This window comes from Crocodylus siamensis, chromosome 8 (genome assembly GCF_052110815.1).
Source record: "Crocodylus siamensis isolate JL-2025a chromosome 8, ASM5211081v1, whole genome shotgun sequence".
Classification (NCBI taxonomy): Eukaryota; Metazoa; Chordata; order Crocodylia; family Crocodylidae; genus Crocodylus; species Crocodylus siamensis.
The window spans coordinates 39,737,021-39,751,948 of NC_143402.1; the positions used below are offsets into that span (position 1 = coordinate 39,737,021).

Consider the following 14,928-nt stretch of genomic DNA (forward strand, 5'->3'; position numbering starts at 1 on the left):
CCTCATTATTGAGTAGCCTTGATGTGCCAGATTTAAATAAGAGCCCATGGTTATAACATTATAGGTACATACAAGCACTCTTCTGATGGGACAACTAGGAAAATGTTTACACTTGGCCTGCCATAAGAACGTTGAATATCAATTTTTATTTATTACATGCAAATGTAATCACAGCATTCAAAGAGTTTTCCATATGAGAGGTCAGGCAAAGCAACCTCAATTATCTTAGATTATGAGTCATGTTGCTAGCAGGCAGTAAGTGTGCAGCATTTTTATGTAAATGAAGGTTTCTTAGTTTGATAGTTTCTTAGTTTGATGCAGAACCTTAAACCAAATCTAAAGAAAGATTCTAAATTACCAACCAGATTGATTCAGGCTTCATGGGCATCACTTAGGGCAACTCTCCATTTTTGGCACAAAAGTGTCATTTATGTTATTAATAAGCTATAAACAAATGAACTTTAAAGCTGGAAACTTTCTTTACTGACAAGCCATTAAAGAATACTACTGAGTGCAGACAACAAACAGAAAAATTGTGAGAAACAGTTGGAGAAGGGGGGGATTCGTAGCCACTGTCTACAGGAGGCAGGTCTTGAGGGATATGCATGCACTCTCTTGTACTAAATAAGGAGGCTGTCTGGCCAGCCAGTTCACTCTCACAGATGGTCTTTGTGGACTATGTCACAAGACAGGAGTGAGACAGTTCTCAAGTTTATCAGCTATGCCATATACAATATGTACAGGACTGTAATAGCGGGACTGCTCGGGGCCAATCCAACCGTGGCCCGCTCACCTGTTCTTGGGACAACTGCCCGCCTCCTCAGCTGCCATGCCTTGATCTTAATAAGTAATTAATAGTTGTAATTAAGCAGGAGGCTGCCCATTTTCTGCTCCACTGCTAGGGGGCACTATCTGCAGCTCCACTGCTCCCCCACACCGCAGCCCAAGCCTCACAGATGGAATCTAGGTGTTCTCATCATCACTGGCCCCACACTGGGCCCCAAATCCTCCTGGTTGAACCCCAACCTAGAATCCTTTCATCAGGAGGCCTCATCCGCCTTCATACAGGCTATATCACTCCCTGAAACCATTTTCTTCTCTCGGGTGTGGTCCCCTCCTGGGACCTTTGGCTACCAGCCCTGGCCCACTTCCAGGCCAATCAGAACTCCGGGCCCTTGGGCATCCCTCACGGTGGGCCCCTGGCCCTTTTGACCGGTCTGGTCCTGGCCCCAGCATGGGCCAGTCGAGGGTAATCTCTCGATCAGTTGGAGTCTTTAGCCCCTCACTCCCTCCAGGGGTCCACCCTCTGGGCTCAGATGTCACCAGGATGTGCTCATAGGCCCGAGTTGTAGGACCCCACCTAGGTTCCTCCCATCAGGGAGCCTCTGCCACTGTCATACTGGGCCACATCTCCCTACCACCTGTTCCCCTTCTGGGTGTGGTCCCCTCACTGGGACCTTCAGCTCCTCTAGCCCCAGCCCACCCCCGGGCATCCCTCTTGGTGGGCCTCCTTGCCCTTCTGATCCTCCTGGTCCTGGCCCCCACCTGGGCCAATCAGGGGAAGTTCTGGCAGGCCTCGCTGTATGACCCATACTCTTTTCCCAGGGTCCCTGTCACAGAGCACTCAGGTGCCCTGTGCCTGAAAGCAGAAAATAGCTCGGGAGAGACCCTAGTGGCAAGAAGGGGGAGGCCCAGCTGTCAGTTACCAGGGCAGCCAGGGTAAGAGGTGCTGGTTGCCAGGACAACCACCAGGAAGTCAGCTGACAGGAAGGGGCAGGGCCTGGCCCATATAAGCCCAGGCAGGAGGCCAGTTCCCCTCTGGCCACCGAGGGAAGAGGAGCTTGGCTAGTACAGGTGGAGGGGAGGACTCTGACTGTGTGAGCATCCCTTGGTCGCTGCTGGGGTTGGAGTGTTTTCCTGGTAGGGATCAAAGTTGTTTGGCCAGACAGCTCAGTTTTTTTATGTTATAGCCCAGGGGCTTTGTGTTTTTGTGTTTGCTGTTTTAACCAGAGGACCAGGTGAGGCTATTAGGGGTTGGAGGAGGCCTCATAGGGGCTCCATGGGAGTGTGGGGACCTTGGCGCCAGAGAGGGCGCAGCATTTGGGGTGCATTAACTCCAGCCCCAGAGCGAGGGGGCAGTGAGAAGTCCCAGAGCAAGATGGGCAGTGAGGAGCCCAGAGAGATGGTGGCGAGGAGCGAGAGGCCCCAGAGCAAGGGGGCTGCGAGAAGCCCCAGAGTAAGGGGGGGCTGCAAGAAGCCCCAAGGGGCTAAAGGAGAGGGCCAAGTCACAACAGGGCCCAGGTCAAAATTATGTCAGTACCAGCTGCAAGGCTTGGGCTGTGGTGTAGGGGAGGAAAAGGAGCTGCAGATAGCACCCCCTGGCACCAGGGTGCATGAAGTGGGGCAGCCTCCTGCTAATTGCATCAACCAATTAATCAATTAAGATCAAGGCATGGTAGGCGAGTAAGCAGGTGGTTGGCCCATAACAGGAGGGCAGAGTCACCACTAGAAAGGCTCCAGTAGCAGTACTCCTGTCACAGTCCCCCTCTCTGGGTCCTCCTTCACAGATGTGGGGAGCTGGGGTCCTCAACACCATGACTGGTGCCTCAGGGTCTCACAGGGGGACTCTCATTCCTCCCCTGGGCAGCAAGTCATGGTGCTACTACAGATGTTATCTTTGACCCACACTCTGCCTCCCAATGGTGGAGGACTTATTGGGGTCAGGACTAAGCTCTCTCTCTTTCTGGCTGAGCCCCCATTCTCCCTTCACTGGGCTCCACATCACACTGCCCCCTCACACTGGGGCTTGGGTGTTATATTTGACCCAAACTCTGCCTCCCAACATTGGAGGACTTACTGGGGTTAGGACTCAGCTCTCTCGCTGGCAGAGCCCCCTGTTCTTCCCTCACTGGGGCTTCTCACGCTGCCCCCCTCTACTTGGGGTCTTGGGGCTTCCATCCTTTGGGGAGGCTCAGGTGGCCATAGCCGTGCCTGGCCCCAACTCTCCCCCTCGGGGTCTCCAACCCCTGCAGGGCTCAGTTAGCCTCAGCCATACTTGGCCTCCAACTCCCCACTCTCCTTCTTGGGGCTTACATCCCCACAACTACCTCCAATGGCAAGCAACCCACCCAAAGATAAGAGCTAGGGGTCAAGGCATCCCGACCCACCTTTCACCGGGGTGATCACTGGCCTGGCATTTCCTGGGGGCTCCTGTGCCACTGGGAGCCCCACCAGGCCACCCACTCTTGGCAGGGTGTAGTTTTAGGACGTACCCAGGACCAGGAGCCTCCTACCATCCCCTACAGCTCCTCCCTTACCTCTGGATGAAACTCAGCAGCCCTCTGGCCAGGCAGTGTTATTGCCTGGCCTGCAGCACCCAAACTGCCTTGTTTATATGGGAAGCCCTGAACCTAAAATGGCTGACCTCATTAGGCACCTGGCAGCTGCCAGCTCCAGAGCCTTAAAGTGGCAGGCATACACAGTGCCCTGCCACAAGGACACTAGGAGATCTTTAAAGAACTGTGAAGCCTCCTGGAGGACCTGTCTGTAAGTCCTGATTCTCAGGAGCCTTATGGGCAGAACAGATACAGATGCATATCTCTGCTAACTCCAACTGAAGATAGCAACAATGGTATAGCAAAATAGACTTTTCTAATTCTCACAGTTGTTTTAGTCCCAAGATGAACTGTTATAAAAGAATAGAAAGATATTTATCTTGGTGATTCAAGTTATTAATTTTAGAATGATTTAGCCCTTCCTAAATGCAACTCTTTCAGTATATCTGTTGTATTTGAAGAACCAGGTATCTCTATAATTCATCAACCCCTCACACAGAATTAGTAGACTCAGTCATCTCTGGATTATTTTAGATTTTATTAAGAAATTGCCTGGTAACTTTCTACCCTTCTTACCAGGTACCTTATACTTAGCAGGAATTGCCTCCATCTCAAGCAGACTCTGAAGAAAAGGAGGGGTAAGCCTCTCTGGGGATTATTTCTGCTACATAGTCTCATTTTCTCTGAACTCACTGTCTCTTCTGTTCCCAAACTTCTACTGTTCCTGGGGCATCTACATGCTTTTCTGCCTCTGGAGGCTGATACCATAGCCTAAAATATTGCTGCTTCAATACGTTCAGTTTATGAAAAGGCTTTCAGGGCTTGATTCTCTTTTCACTTGCCCTAGTTCAAGGCAAAATGATTCCCCTCTGATCAGTGGAGGGACACCACCATAAAACTAGTTCCCAGACTTTTCAGTTTAGTGGGAAATGCACAGGGGCAGATCCAGGGGGAGCAGGTGCAGTGATGGAGTTGCATCCCACTTTGATTCTCAGTCCACCCAAAGTTTAAAGCCAACTGCCTGGCAGTGGTAGTAGCATTTCTAGTCAGGCAGGGCTGAGAGAGTCAATTGATTTCATGACTCATTATAATCTATCTTATCCCTTCTAAACTCTTTACTCCACAGCTGCTAACAACCCTGTCTCCTTTTTTAATTATCTTAATGTTCCACTAATTAAATTATTCTTTCTTCTGCGATCTTGCTGTTAGCTGCTCTTAGTAACATATATATGTGCACCAGTATATCATTCCATATCAAGTCAGGACTGATAAAAGGAAAATAGACATTATCAGCAATCAACTTTTTTTGACTGGTGTAGCCAATAATGTCGCTAATACATGCACGCAGCCAGGAATGCAGCCCTGTGGCTTAGAGAACAGTGTCTGGCCTATAAGTCTGTGGGGGGGAAGGGACATAGTGGGGCAGATTGAGGTAAAAATACAAAACCCTTACACTGAAGAAACAATGAGGTAGCCCATCCAGTATATCTGCTATCCATAAGAATTTCAAGCTGGCTCCTAAGTGTCTGGTTACTCCTTAATGTTATGTTTTTCCTGGTTATTGATCAGTTTCTTGAGATGTTCCAAACCAGATAACCTCTTGTCAATAGAAAAGACAATTATCTACGCTATTAAAATAATACTTTGAAGAAGCTGAACTGAGGGTATAAAAATCTGTAAAAGCAGCAACCTGTGCACTTCAAGAGAAGAAATCTCTCTGACATCATCTGCTGTTGTTCTTGAGAAGCTGGATGAAACAGATCATCTTTCTTCAAGGATTGTGCTAAGAATTTTACCTGTCAGCATTGGAACCTAAATGCCTTGGACTGGTGAGACCCCCAGCTCCCGCTCTCTCTCTCTCTTTCCTCATTTCTCTCCAGGCATAGATTTCTGAATCCAAATTGTATTAGTTAAGCTTGAGCTATGTTTCCCCAAATACTTAGTGAAACCAGGGTAGTATTGTAACTGTTTGTGTTTGTTCTCCTTTGCATGTCTATTACTACTAGTACCATTATATATATTTCATATAGTTAGCAATAAATAACTTTTATAGTCAAACTGGTGGTAACCGGGTGTATTTTTCCTTCTTTACTTTTCCTTCCACACTTGCGCTGCAGCAATGCTTCTTTTATCTAAGCTAAAAATCCCTGTGAAGCCCAGAAATACTGTGGGGTCTGCTCATCAAGAGGCTAACACTACTAGGGCAGTTAGGGCAAAAGATTGGGACGTGCTGAGTTTGAAACAGATACGGGATCAGCTTGTACAGGCTGATTGACCCAGTTTGGCTCAGACGTGCCCTAATGAACTGAATGCTGGCCCATGAGGGTGTCAGCTGGACACCTAGCTGGATTCAGAGGTCTTCTGTTTACCTGTGTGCTCGTGTCTGACTGCAGTTTATGGCTGCTCTGATAAACTGATTCTTGGCACATGGGGGTGTCGGCCTGTCCATGCTGATCAACCCGGCCGGGTCAGGCGCGTCACATTAGAGTGTGTGTGTGTGTGTGTGTGACTGATTTGGTGACTGGATGAACCCAGCCCCATTGAAACTGAGTCCTGCTCCATTGGGGGTGACCACTTGCAGAAGGGAGATATACAGCTCCTTATAGAAATACAAGTAACACTAGCAGCACATTGATAGAATTACAAAGACCCTAGAAATGTATCCCTAATAAACGAGCACACCCCAAAGTGATGGACAAATCTTGTAACAAGTTGCACCAATTGATAAATTTAATTTGGTACAATGTTTCTCTAGCCTTAGCCTGTACAGGGGTTCAAGCTTTAAGCCAAACCATAGTCACTCAAATCATCCACTCTGGCCTTCAGGGCCACTTGCCAATAGAGCTTTAAAAAATTGTTTGAAACAATGCTACTCAAGGAGAAAAAGACCTTTCCAGGTGGTGGAAGTTAGTTTATCTATAGTGAATCAAACTAACAAATTGTGGCTCATGTGGTTACTGTTAGTGCCACTTCCCATGTCACCCTATATCCACTGGTTTCTGTGGGTCTTGGAGTAAGTAAAGGTGTTGTGATGTACCCATATTACCATCATCAGTGGGCACTTAAGCAACAAAGAAAACTGAGGACTGTTAATATCAAGGGGTATGTATGTGAGGACCAGAATCTTCAGGCACAAGATGAATGCCTGTATGAACAACATGAAGTCCAGCACTGTACCTTTGATTTCATCAGTGAAAACCACTCTGTTGTAGTATATGTTGGAAAGGGATGCGTTTGTGTACGTACTCATTGTCCATATGTTTTGATTGACCATGAAATTTTGTATTTTCTGTCAATTGATGTTTTTGTAATTTTTCATCAGTTAGTGGTTATGATTTTACGTATTTTGTGCCCCGGTGGACTGTTCAGTCTATCTAAGCTAAACCATGGCTATAATCAGGATATAATCCCAGTGCAGATGAGACTAAATTTGCCACTTCTGTAGCAAGTTTTGTCTCACTCTGATCTATATGCTATACTCCAATCTATTAAGAAATAGAGTCAAGAAACTGTGGTTCAAATCAAACATAACAAAAAAGAAGTAATGACAGTAGTACTTATCATAGTAGTATTGTCAGTACAGAAGTACTGACAGTAGTAGTAGTACTGACAAAAGGTCTGGAATGCTGGACAGCATTCTTGGTGGGAAACTTTAATTGGATGGAGTCTAACTGCGTTGGGATTTTTTAATCTAATATTACATCCTATTGTTGTTTTGCTTTTTGTACAAATGATATTGCTTATGTTCATGATTTTATTGGGTTGGAAATGAAGTGCCATATATTTTAGACTAAAATGCTATCAAGCTCAACAGCTGCAAAAATTATATTATGACAAGCTCTTTCAATAAGCAGGATGTCAGGCAAGCCTGGGGTGAAATGTTCATTCCCTGTGTGAAGAGGTCAGCTGATGGCTGCAACCGATACAGACCTTGAGCAGCAGGGGTAGAGTTTCATTACCAGAAACTCTATGCCTGACTTCCATGCAGTGATGGCATAGGTAATTAGAATTGATAGATTTACAAAGCCCCTAGAGACATATTCCAAATAAGTGAGTGCACCCCAAAGTGATAGGCAAATCTGGTAACAGGGGGCCACTGATTCCAATCTCCCCAAACAAAGTCATCTTATGGATGGCCTTCTGTTGTTCCACCAGCCCCTCAAGCATCAGATATGTGGAGTTCCACCGAATCTCCACATCTTGCATGATTTTGTGCTGCAGGATACTCAGCTCTGCCTGTTTGTCCTTCAGCATCTTGCCCCCCTTGATGCTGTGGTGAAAGTAGCCTACCACCTTCCTGCATTTGGACATAAGCTTGCTGGTGGTGCTGGCACTGTCACTGAGAGCCTGTCCCCCTCCAAGACATCCCTGACAATAAGGTGGAACTTGTGTGCCACACAGCAGATGCCAAAGTTGGCATCATGGACAGCCTTCACCATATTGGCTCCATTGTCGGTAACCATGAACCCACGGGTGAGCTTGCCCTGCCCACAGTCACCCCTGCAACAAGCAGTTCATGGCCTTCATGATCTCTGTTGCCATGTGGGACTCATCTATCACCTCAGCTTGAAGAAGAGCCCACCGACGGCCTAATTGGTTGCACCAGTGCCCTGTGAGGGAGAGGCGTGCATGATCTCCACCCACGCTGCTCCAGATGTCTGAGGTGAAGTGTAGGGCCACCTGTGGACCTACCTTGCACAGCTCCTCCCTCAAGTACTCCCTGAATGCCTCATACAGGGAATGCACCACCATCCTGCTGAAGGTGGTTTGTGCAGGCACTTGGCATGAAGGGGCCATGAGCTGCCTGAACCCTGGCCACTCAACTAAGGAGAAGGGCTTGCCATCCATAGCAAGCACCTCCCCAATGCTCTGGGTGATCTCACTTGCCTTTGCAATGTGCCCTCCTTTCTGTCTGCCTTTCTCCCATTGTTCCAGGGTGGCCTGCCTCTGCTTTGGGGGATGGGAGCTTTGTAGTGAGGGGGACTTCTTTTTGGGCATGCTCCCACTGGTGCCAGGCTGAGGAGGAGCAATGGCAAGGGGCTGGTGCCTGAGGAGATGCATCAGCATCCCTGTGGTGCTCATGTTTTGTTCCATTGCCCCGGGTGGTTTTGGCTTGGGAGTGCAGGCAGATAGCATATGTGGGATCATCTGCCACCTCAAAATGATCCCAAACCACACTACCTGCTCGCTTCTGGGATGCGGGTGCATGTGCAGATGCCACTTTTTCCCCCTCCTCAGCAGGCAGAGACACAGGAATAGAAGGAGTGCACTCAGCTGAGCCACTTGCCTCCGCACCCTCTAGCTCAACACCTTATAGGGAAGGAGACCTGGCTCTAGGGGAAACTTAAGGGGTGTGGAGCACCACCTCAGATTACTCCCCCTTGTTCCCTAGAATTTTCTTTGCTATGGCACTCAGATCCAGCTCTAGCTCTTCCTCTGGCACTGGAAGGCTCAGGATGGGAAGTGAAATGGAGGTGGAGGAGACTGTCATGCCGGTGCTGCTGTTTGTTATCATGGTGGTGGTGGGGCGGTGTGACAGGGTGCCATCTTTGGCTGCATTTTTCTTTTTCTGTCTCTAAATAGGCCAGTGAGTGTGCCCCCATCAAGTCTTGCTGAATTTTCCTTCTCTGGGGATCAGCTCCCCCAGCTTACTCACCTGCCATGACTCGGTGTTACTTGGTTTTCAAAAAAAAGGGGGGGGGGCTGACCCACAGGTTCCCAGAAAGGCTCCAGGCTTACCACCTGTAGGATAATGGGCTGTTGCCTTAAGGGCTGGAAAAATGCACACTCCTACCTCCCCTTGACATGCCCTGTGATGACTCTGAAACTCATGCTAAGCTCGGGCCTACTCACAAAAGTTAAAATACAGAATCCTGATGCTAACTGCATAATGCAAGAGGATGTGAGTTCACAGCTAGGCCATCTGAGAAAAAAAAATAATGAGGTATCTTTCAGCTTATCTTGCTGTATTCAGGATGATTTCAGGCAGGCTCCTGCTCCTAATTGTCTGGTGCGTAACCGTTAGCATGTCCATGCAGGGTACCGCCGGACCCCCTGGTTCTCTCCTGCCACGACTTTGATCTTGTTAAAGAAATGGGGAGGAAAGAGATGTTGAGATAATTAGTACCCGCGGAAGGACCATGCTTGGTCTATTTCATAATCTAGGTGCTTTTTATTCTTCCTTTTACAGGGAACCAGGCGGAAGGCAGCAGCTCGGAGTTGTTCCTGGGATCACGCCCATGCTCTAAAGAGGATCTCTGGCATCTCAGTTGGGATGGTAAGTGAGGAGGCGTGTTTCGCCTGCTTGTGGCTGCAGTGAACTATCAGTCCACACAGGGTCCCCTCCACGTCCTCTGCCCTGCAAAGGGAGTCTCTGGGCTTCTCCATCTTATTCAAGTCCTCGCCCGCTCCCCATAATCAAAGGAAAGTAGAAGGGAGAAGAGTTTTCTTTGTTCTCTCAAGTTTGGGCTCCCCGATGCTAATTACCTCATTAGTGGCTTGTTATGGGTGCTGCCCAGCCTCTTCTGCCGCGCAGCGCCAGTGTGTGGGTTCAGGAGTTGGCCTGCGGCCAGATCTCGAGATCTCGGCCCCCAGCATCCCTCTCCCCTCGGGGTCCGGATGCCATGCCGGGTCTCTTCAGGGGTCTGGGCTGGTACCCCCCCGCCGCCCCCTTTTGGCTTTCAAGTTGCCTCTCCATGTCCCAGTGCAGAAACTGCGGCTTCTTCCCACGCTGCGGCTCCGCTCTTTCCCACATTCACTGCCATTCCCGTGGATTCCTGGTAGGTGGTGCGTGGGCCTGCTGGTCTTGAGTTCCAGGATCCCTCAGCTCATGCTGACCCTGCATTGTGGATCCCTCCTCTTGGATCCTTCTCCTGGAGAGTCTCCCATGTAGCTCGTCTCTTGTCCTGTGGTACCCGAAGGCAACTTTCCCTAGAGAGCATCCTCTTCATATCCCTGGGTGCCGAGCCCCATTGGCTCTCTGTGGGCTTGGGGGCAGCTCTTTGCCCCACTGGGCCATAATCACTATCAGCTGCAAGATTTCTCAAGTAACAGAGCTTCAGTCTGGAACCCTGTTACAGTAACCATATGAAATGTCTATCCTTGATTAATTAGTATGGTAAATATTTCTTTTGCGATTAACACATGTTATATGCAGGAAGAGACATTCTCCATATATGATAGATATCTCCTCCTTATTTAGCCCAAGGACACATATGTTTTTCCTGGCTGTTAATCAGTTTATTGGTACATTCTAAACTGGATAACCTCTTGTTACTGAAGAAGGCAACTCATTCAAATTAGAAATTTCTGATATCCAGTAATGAGCAGGTTAATTAACAGGATTTTCCCATCAATTACTGCTTGGGACTCTCTCTTGATTTGCACAACTAAAAGAATGCTTTGAAGATATTAAGCTAAGGGTATTAAAAGTCAGTAAAACAGCAAACAGCGCGCACACTTCAACAGTGATAAATCTCTCTGACACCAGTTACTGATGCACCCAACTTACTTGAGAAGTTGAAAAAAGACAGACCGCCTCTTTGTTGCCTGTTTTGATAAGAAATCATCACCTTATAGCTACTTACTGGAGTTTGATTTGGTTTGGGAATCACTTGACTTGATTTTAAATACTTTCAGTAAATAAAGCCTTTTTGTCACGCATTGAACAAGGTGTTGTTTCAATCCCTGGGCTAGTCCAGAATCCTAGGTTTTTATTTGCTCACACCCCATACCTTACAGATAATCAGCAGATGTTTTATAAATTTCTCTTTATGCTGGGGTCTCAGCCACTGTGGGCTTACCCCCTCTCTCTCTAGCTAGGCCTGTCAGTCGAAACCCACTCTGAGACTCCAGCCCTTTAACTTGCTCAAGCTCAAGGCCCTCCATTCCATACTCTCCACAACACCAGGTCTACTGGCCCTTCTACACTGCGCCCCTGTGGTCTCAGGCTGTTGGGACCTCAGCCCCCTCCAGCTTTGCCCCTCTCTCTGTAGTTCAGGCCTTTTGCCTAAGTCCACCCACTAGGACCTGGCTTCAAGGCTCCTATCTCCCCTTCAAGTGACTCTGGGCTTGTGGCCCTAGTGCTGCACCCCTAGTGTGAGCCCTCTATCCCAGCACCCCTCAGTACTAATGAGGCCTCCTCCTCCGCTACAGCCTCAGCCATAAACCACTGACATTTTAACATTAAACATAAATCACAGGCTCCTATGGCCATATAATGAAAGTTAAAAAAAAAAAAGAGAGGTAAAGTGCCTGCTTACATGTAATTATGCTTCTGTCTCACAGAGTGGTGTATTCTTCCCAAGGAGGCTGCCACAACTGCTCCATAATCATTGGAAATCTCGCCACAACGGCTCCATAATCATTGGATCTCTGTCTGTCTGTCTGTCTGTCTGTCTGTCTGTCTGTCTGTCTGTCTGTCTGTCTGTCTGTCTCTCTCTCTCTCTCTCTCTCTCTCTCTCTCTCTCTCTCTCTCTCTCTCTCTCTCTCTCTCTCTCTCTCTCTCTCTCTCTGCAGCCTCCCTAGCCTTCTCCACTTGTTTTATATGGTTCTGGCCTTCCCCTTCCTGTCACCTAACCAGCTGGCAGGGCTCGATCCTTAACCCCTGCTTGACCAGTCGGCTGCGCCTGGAAGGTTCTGGATTTAAAGGGGCCGCCCTATTTCTTCATAACAGGGCTAGGGTTCTCTGTTACAGGTGGGTTATGGCTGGCACTCTTGGAGGGGATGCAGACTGAGGCACAGGCAGTGGCACTGCTCTCCTTTTTTTGTTGCCTGTAGAACTAGTGGAAGCCTCATGACTGCTTGTTGTAGCAAAGAGGCTGCATCTCAGTTTGGGGGGGAAGGAACTTACAGCTCTTCCTCTACCCCTTCTTCTGCCCCTCCCTGAAGCCTTGCCAGTTGCCTTTGCAGCATGCTTCATGGTGTGTTTCATAGTGTCTTTACCTTGGTTTGCTCGGTCTATGTGTTCTTCTGTAATGTAATCTGATTTATGTAATATATGTAGATAATTGTCTATGTATGTGTATTTATGTAATATATGTATGTATTTATATATTTATGTAAGAAACAAAATATATAGATGTATGCATGTGTTCTTGTATAAATTCTATATTATAATATGCGGTATATGCTGTGCTTCCCTGTACAGTGAATGGAATGCACACGTGAGAGAAAGCATGGATTTCTTTTCTGGGGGCAAAAGAATCAAAAGAGGATTTTCAGGGAGGAATAAATTGAAAGGAATCAATGAATATAATAAAATGGCATAGAAAGAAAAGTTATTGATGAATCCCATTTGCTGGGCTAGCAAGTGGGAAATGAATGATAGCCCTCCTTTGTTGTCTTATGCTGCTAAACTGCTGGAAGATACAGCTCAGTAACTGACCCCAAGGCAGAAAGCAGCTCAGTTCCAACAAGGCTGCTTTTTATGCTGTTTTTCCATCCCTCCCCCAGAGCAGTGGGATTGGAAGGGACCTCAGGGAAGGATCACAGTCACTGGCCAGCTACACAGTCAATAACAGAGCAGCCCTTCCCCCCTCTACTCCTACCCTCTCCTTACTTTCTGTTTTCCTGCAAGCAAGCCCAGCTTCAGTTTCAAAACTTGCAAGGTTTTGAAACTTTCAAAACATTTTGAGTGCCCCCATTTCATTTTGAGGCTGTTTCAAAGCCTTTTGTTTCATTTTGATTTCGCTGTTTCAAGCTCAAAACAAGTCAAAGCAGAGTTGAAACGAAACAGCCAGCAAAACTTTGCACAGCCCTACTATGCACACCCTGAAAGAGGCATGGGGGGGCATGTGCTCCTTGGATTTGTGTGGGGGTGAGGGTGGGCTTCCCACTGTGGGCTCAGGGCCAGGGGCTGTGGGCAGGGGTGGGGTGGCTACAGGGTGGACTACAGACACCCCAAAATTCTCTGTACCACTCCCCCCAGCTTCATTGCTGCTTTCCACGCCCTGCCCACTTCCCTGCTGGAAAGAGGGTGGTGCAGCCCCTGGCCCTGAGCCCATCCTTGTCCTGTGCACAAATCCAGGAGGTATGTGCCCCCCATGCCTCCCCCAGGGGTATGTGCAGTGGTGGGGAGTTGCCGAGCCCCCTATACCTTTTGGACGAGCTCCATCCCATGCCCTGCTCTGTGCTGGCTGGGCAGTGCCTGCCCTTGCCCCACTCCTTCCTTCACTATGGGTGCCTTGATTTGCCCCCTGACCCCTTGCCTCCTCCACGCTCCTTCCCCGCAACAGACTTACTGGCTGGATGCTGCTCTCCAAGCTGCTGGGCTGCATATTGACTATTAGATCGGTATCGGCTGATATCACTGGTTAATAATAGGCCATTGGTATTGGCCAAAAGAAATCTTTATTGGTGCACACTAGGGGTGTGCAAATCGGACCCTATTCGATTTGGATTCGGCCCGAATCAAGGACAGTGATTCAATTAATTTATTCAAATCACTGTCCCTGATTCAATTTGGCCGAATCCCAATCTGAAGACTCAATGGACAGACACAGCTTTAGAAGTTGTCTCTATATACCTCAAGGTACCAGCATGGCTTGTGAACACTGTGATGCTGGAGCAGATGGAGCATCCCACAAGAACGCTGGGGGACTCTCCATGTGCTTGGCGGCAAACCTGGAAGTAGACTGGAAGTACTTCTGATCTACTTCCAGGTCTGCTGGGGAGCACGCTGGCCCCCTCCCCTCCTGTCCACCCCTCCCCAGTGCCTCCCTGGCTCTGCAATTGGCTGCACGGGCACAGGGGGACCCCGTGTCCCCCCAGACCCAGGAGGCACCAGTCACCGAGCCAGGGGGGAATCCCCATTGCGCTCCCTGGCAGACCTGGAAGTGAACCAGAAGTGCTTCTAGTCCACTTCCAGGTCTGCTGCCAACCGCACTGGGGAGCTTCCCGTGTTCTGTGGGACACTCCATGCGGCCCCAGCATCATGCGCCCCTGATACCTAGAGGCATATAGAAATAACATTTAAAGCAGCACCGATTTCCAAATTTCCAAATCTTTCCGAATTGATTTGAAGGGTTCCAATTTGATTCGTAGTGATTAAAGGATCCTCTGATTCAATTCAGATTTGGAGATTTGGTCACCAAATTGAGCTGAATCTCCACCGAATCAAATCAGGGACTGAAGCTTCACACAGCCCTAGTGCGCACCTGGTAACATAGCTCCTATTACACAGTGCTGCAGGCTGTTTTTAGCTCTTGCTGCAAGCATTAACTCAGGTGCAGACATAAGTGTCAGTGAAGCACTGAATGCATTGTCAAGATGCTCAAGATGGCTAGATTTTATTTCATGAATCTGAAAAAGATGGACCTGAAAAAGATTCTCATGGCCACAGGACTAAAGGAATAAAATCTTCTCAGTAATTTTGCCTAGTGTACTGTGCTTTTAACACCTGGTGTATGATACAGCAAATTCCTGCATGTTCCAAGGGAGGTCTGTTGATTTTTCCTTCAATCAGGGGTGACGCGTAGGGAGTGCACACAGGTGCACATGCACCCCCTGAGTATGGTGGTACATCCCCTGCAAAAAGGTTGCTGCTCACCATCCTGCCGCCGACACTGCCAGTGGCGTGTGCAGGTGGTCCACG

At 48.4% G+C, this 14,928-nt stretch overlaps 1 protein-coding gene across 1 annotated transcript in view; it reads right to left on the reverse strand.

Moving 5' to 3' along the window:
- Positions 1 to 14,928, reverse strand: part of DNAAF6 (dynein axonemal assembly factor 6) — a 30,620-nt gene that overhangs the window by 14,536 nt on the left and 1,156 nt on the right. The gene's annotated exons all lie outside the window — the stretch shown is intronic.